The sequence below is a fragment of the Acyrthosiphon pisum genome, chromosome A2 (assembly GCF_005508785.2).
Source record: "Acyrthosiphon pisum isolate AL4f chromosome A2, pea_aphid_22Mar2018_4r6ur, whole genome shotgun sequence".
In the NCBI taxonomy this organism is placed as follows: Eukaryota; Metazoa; Arthropoda; class Insecta; order Hemiptera; family Aphididae; genus Acyrthosiphon; species Acyrthosiphon pisum.
Window position 1 is genome coordinate 27,178,535 of NC_042495.1, and position 5,557 is coordinate 27,184,091.

Genomic DNA, 5,557 nt, shown 5'->3' on the forward strand with positions numbered 1-5,557 from the left:
AAAAATCAATTATATGTTATTTTTAAACTGTGTTTCTAATAATTGCTGATCGATAAACGAAATTGATAGTTATTATATTTTATTGCGACTTGTTAGTTGACTATGATTTACGTCATACTGTGTGTGACAAAAAGACCGTGTGCGTGTATTCTCGTGAATTTTTTAAATGCGTGTGATCTAGGGTTAAGCTATACACCTATACGTAAATTAGCAGGAACCGTAGTGCACAATATCGCAGTCAAACTGTTACCAGTAGACATAGAAAGACAACGACATAGCCAATGCATGGTTCATAGCTTACCTACTTGAATACGAAATTTCTAACTATTGAGTTCATTTTAGATTCTGAGTGGAGCGAAGGAGCTAGTACTTTATCAATGATGTTTATTTTCATTTTTACCAGATGGTAAAAAATATTATTATAATATGTATAAATAATTTCTACGCGTAGCTCTACAATATGGTGATAAATAATAAGTCTCTTATTGGGATAGAACCTATACATTTTACAAGTTACACTGCAAGTCCCAGCATGCAAGTGTCTATGAATAGAGCCATGGTTTGGTCACGCATGATATATAATATAGGTAATTTAGGTTTTTATTCATTTTACAATTATTTTATTTGTGAAAATTGTATCACACGAACTCTTTTTGTGCCGTTATGACCATTTATTTAAATATATGGATAATTTTATAATTACCGGAAAAATGTGATTCAGTTTTCCGGTTCAATTTATTTATATAATTATTTCCGGAAATTGTTAGGAGTTACAGATCAAGGATGTCAATCTTTTTAAATATATCTATTTATTTTAGAACGCATGTCTGAAAGTTACCTATTCATTATTATTGTTGAAAAACGTATGAAAAACTCTATATTTGTGGAAATCATAGGCAAAATGTTAATCAAAACGTTCGGACTTATTTTATTTTTCTCATCGTCTCAATCCGAAAGCCTTTTTAGGCCAAACTTGCCTCTGGTAAAATAATAATCAGCTTGATTTATTAAACATAATATCTTTTTTATATTATTAATTCAGCTAATGTGCCAAATTTATGTTTGTTATTTCTGTGTATTTAAATTTGTATATATTATATTTATTCTACTTATTACAGGGCGAATATCGCTTAGTGATTGATAAAGTATATCCGTGTGAAAAAACAAAAAACTATCCACTTCAAGCCAATTGGTATTTAAGTAAAAAGACATCAAATGTAACGGAGTTAAAAGGGAATGCGACACTTTTAATACCTTTCGATGATACGATTACAGTAAGTACATATTATATGTATACTGATTAAATTAAGAGTTTTATAATACACAGAAACTTTTGTATTGTGTTGTCCCGTAGGTAAAAAAATTGATATTGATAAATTTATTAAATAGTTCCACCAATATACAATAGTATAAGTCCTGAATGGTTCATAATCAACGAATGGCCGAAAATATCGAACTGATTAATTTTAATTTTCCATCCAATTTCATTATAATTATAAAATAGAAGTATCCTTGTAAGTTTATACGACTTTACTTAATAGTACTTGGTGTGCGTACCTAACATAATTACAAAAACTTAGCTACTCCATTGGTTAGGCCCTACAGGGAAAATAGAATCGCACATTATATTTTAATTAAAGTTTCGTTTAACGACACATAAAACTAATTTATATCTGTTATTAACTGGAAGTAATTACCTGGGTTTAAAATCATTTAAATTTTTATTTTTTTTCCCCGTTACTCACACATTATGATATTAATCATAATTGCGATCATATTTATCTCGAAATTATTGTCTGAAATTGCAGTCTTGGTGAACATAAAAATTGTATTATTATAAAGAAATGAGTAAATGTTTGTAGTCTTCTTAAATAAAGTAATACAGTATTTATTTTTAGCTCAATTATAACCTTGCGTCTTGGGGCTCAACTGGTGGATGGGTGCCAAATTCATATATTCTCAATACAAAAAAGGCATGCAGTACTGTAAAATATCTCGGTGGAACTGCAGTGGTTTAACTTTATGGAGGGTTTCAACATGTCAACTGATAAATGTCCAATTCCAGTGGTAATGTATAAAAACCTTAAAAAACAGTTATGTTTTATTTTAGAATAATTCAATTATAATACAATAATAACAATAATAATTTAAAATCTGATACGTATGCTAACTGAGCTAAGCTTGTATTTGGTATACTGAGTTATTCTATTGATAAATATACAATAGTAATAATATAATAGTATTGATTAATTTATACAATATTAACATCAATGTCTCCTTAGTTAGATATTTACAATTATACATAACAAATTTGATGAATACCTACACAATATATTCTTCTCAAGGTCATTAAGTATTGATTGTTTATATGAGTATTATTAATTATATAATTAATTTTATTAGATGGATTTTCACATAAATGTTGTATTAGACTCTTTTCATAATTTCCCAAATTGTTTAATATAGGTAGGTAACATGTAGTCGGGAGAACATCTTAAACTGGTTAATGTTACACTTTGTGATTTTATAAACTTCCCTGTCTATCTTCTATCTATATTTTCTAAATAATTGTGTATGTGCCATTGTAAAAATCTTATGAGAACTTGTCTAATGTACAAATTTATTGATAGATTGTATATTTGTGTGGCTTAATAACTAGAATGGTGGGTACGCTGACAGAAGACAATAAGCTTTTTCATTATTATTTCTTCGTGTTATATGTAATGTATTTATGTTTGTTTTATTTCTCCCTCCACAGTATGTTTTACCGTATGCTAAAATTGAATAAAATAATGCCATAAATACTCGTATTACAACTATTTTATTTAGAAAACAATTTTTTTTTTTAAATGGAGTAGATAAACTTTTTATATTGTTGTCAACATTCTGTATGTTTGTATTTGACAATTACAGATAAAAATTCATCGCTATTCCAAAATATTTAAATAATAATACCATAATAAACTGTTTTAGCTGGTTGGATTTATATTATATTTGTATATAATAAAGTTGTATCAATCGAGCAGCTGTAAGCGACTTGTGACTATTGGCATAAATATTTTAGGTATGTTAAGGGATAACACATTTTATTCAATCCAATTAAAGATATGCTGTATGGCACCGTCAACACTTTGTTTTAATTATACAATATAATTATTACGCCAATATTTAGTTAAAATAAATTAAGAATAATATAGGGCCAAGTGAATTACCTTGTGTGACTCCATAATCGTTGACATAACAATAATATCTACTATAATGTAAACCTAGTGTATTATATTGACCTAAAATATCTGGTTTATTCCTATCATCTATAAATCTAAGGGTTGTGGAAGAAACTGTTAGGTCTATACTAATGATATTTAGATTTAAATTTGATTTTCATAACATTGTCATGAGCAAATGACCTTGATATGAGTCTACGTGTATAATAGGTATAGGTGTAACATAGTATTGACAAACGTATAATTAATGCAATATTATTTTTTTGTTTGTTTACAATAATAATTAAAGTATATACTATCAGTAATTTAACTTGATTAAATTATAAAATGAACAATTTGAACACTTGTGTATCATAGTATTATGTGAGTTTGGGTACAATAATTGCAACAATTTTATGAACAATCTATTTTAATAAGATTCCAACTTTTTTTCTTTGTATTATATTTTTAACCTGTTTGGATCATGTTTCTGCTAAATATAAATGCGTATAAACTAATTTTTTTAAAAATTGTTGACTAAATGTGGCTAAAAAAAAAATCTAAATGTAGCAATTGTACCAGCTGTTAGAGTATAGTTATAAATGCCATCATTAAAAAAAATACTATATTGACAAAATTTTCTAACAAATACAAACATTTCAATTTTGACCATGTTATAATCGTAACGTGTTACAATTTTGCCCAGTAGCTTCTATCTACTTATGCATTTGTAACAAATTAGTTTTCAAAATGTTTGCAGGGCACATATATTACGTCAGGAATCGATATGAAGAAACTTGAAGATATGAACTTTCCCAAAACATATTTTTATGGAAAATATAAAACTGTGTGTCGCTTAAAAAATTTGAAAAATGAAGCAGTTGGCTGCGTTGTTGTTGAATTTAGTCTTATACGTCCTTGGGAAACACCAATTTGATTACTGTATATGAAATAATAATTGTATATGTAATTAACTTGACGTTAAGAAGACTATGTAATAAATATTTTTAACAGTCCCAACAGTAACTGATTTAATTCACATTCTATTGGGGGGGGGGGGGGGGGGCAATATTCTTTTGGTCCATAAATTGTACATTTGACTATTTAACTACTTATATGCCAAATACTATATATAACATACGGCCATACTAGATATATAATGATAATTATTATTATAGACGACCTAGTCGCTGAAAATACTCGAATACGCTAAATATTAAGACTTTATAAATATTAAGATTAAGGGGGGGGGGGGGTAATATCCTTTCGGTCCATAAATTGTACTTTTGACTATTTAACCACTTAAGCTAAATACTATGTATAATAAACAGCCATACGAGATATATAATAAATATTATTTTAGACGACCTAGCCCACTGAAAATACTCAAATGTGCCATAAATGACGTTTATAACAATTCTAAAGTGAATTTGTTAACTGCTCAAGGGCCATGATAAATGTGTCACGATTTTTGACACAAGTCGTCCCATATTATTGTCATATACCGTTTATCCGCGGAAACAGGTTTGGTATACTTACACTTTATCGCACATTACCCTTTAAACATATTTTAATTCTGTAATTTATTATAATATTTTATACACTCAATGGCATTATAAAATTGATGCACATGGATATAATTGAATTCACTAAATTATATTCTCCCTGTAATAAGAAGAATAATTATATATACAAATGTAATTACGAAGAAATCTCAAATATAAAGTATATAGTATATACATCAATGATAATTATAAAAAAACAATTATTATTATGTTTAATGAATAAAGCAGATTATTAAATAATTACTAATGAGTAATCATTGACAAGTTTGGCATAGAAAGGTTTTTCAATTGAGACAATGATAAAAAAAAAAAATGAGTAGGTGCCGACGTTTTGATTATAATTTTTCAATGATTTAGACAATTGTAGAGTGTTTCAGACGTTTTCAAGAGTAGGAACAAATAACAGACATGTGTTATAAAATATTTTGATATATCTAGGTGGATTTATATCCTTGATCAGTAACCTCTAAATATTGTCATAAATTGTTATGTATAAATATAAATTTTACATGGAAAAATATAATTAAGTTGTACCGGAAATTATAAATTAACAAATCGAATCATTGTTAAATTAATAAAAACAAAAATTATATCCATTTTATATATCAGGGTTAACCAAACCTTGACTTGGTTAAAATATAATAATATTGATATATTGAGTGCGATTAAAATACATGAATTGTAACCTCCAGAAGTGTATGAAAATCTATAAAAAATTGTATTAGAAAAGATAACAAAGAATGTCCGGAAATGATACATTTTCAAATGTTAACTGAATCGTAAAAAATG

At 27.2% G+C, this 5,557-nt stretch overlaps 1 pseudogene; it reads left to right on the forward strand.

Annotated features, from left to right (window-relative positions):
• Positions 1–865: 865 nt before the first annotated feature.
• LOC107883772 lies at positions 866–4,203 on the forward strand (annotated as a pseudogene).
• Positions 4,204–5,557: the final 1,354 nt, after the last annotated feature.